The sequence below is a fragment of the Podarcis melisellensis genome (genome assembly GCF_964234715.1).
Source record: "Podarcis melisellensis genome assembly, chromosome: 4".
NCBI classification, from domain to species: domain Eukaryota; kingdom Metazoa; phylum Chordata; class Lepidosauria; order Squamata; family Lacertidae; genus Podarcis; species Podarcis melisellensis.
The window spans coordinates 39,544,314-39,545,027 of NC_138531.1; positions in this window are offsets into that span (position 1 = coordinate 39,544,314).

Consider the following 714-nt stretch of genomic DNA (forward strand, 5'->3'; position numbering starts at 1 on the left):
AGACTCTGTGTTCCAACGGGGCTTACTCCCGGGTAAGCGGTGCATCGGATCCCGGCTGCTCTGATGGGACTAAGTGACATTTACTCCCGAAGAACGAGAGAGGCGTTTGGGATTCCGCTCCAAAGGCGGCGCTCGAGTCCACCTGCCACCGCGATCATTATAAAGCGCAAATATTATTATGCAAAGACGGGATCGCCGTTTCCAAAGGATAGGAACGCCCGGAAAAAGTGCGCCCGCCCATTTCTAAAATTGGCTGTGCCCTGCCCCTTTTTGTCCAAACGAGCAGGGCAGCCACCCTATCGGCTTTTAAGAGGCGGGACCTCCGAGAGCCCTTTTGTAAACAAGGGAAGGCGAGGAGGCGTGTTTGTGATTCCCTCCGTTGCCCGGGAAGCATTTCCGGTCTGGAAATTAATCCCCCCTTCTCCCAGCACACAGCTGGGTTGCATAAAGGAGACATGCACCAGAAGAAGGGATCTGGCAGGATCAGATCCAGTCGCACGCAGCACAAACGCAGTCCCAAAGCATAGGTGTAGGGTGGGCAGCAGCGCAGTGGTCACGCATTTGTTTTGCGTGCAGACGGTCCCAGGTGCGACCCCTGACTTCTCCAGCAAGGGCAGGGAAAATTTTTGGCGGAGAGCCTTGAGGTGGGGGCCACCAGGATTTTCCTGGCCCCGGACACAGAGGCACACGTTCGCATGTACACTTTGCCCTCTG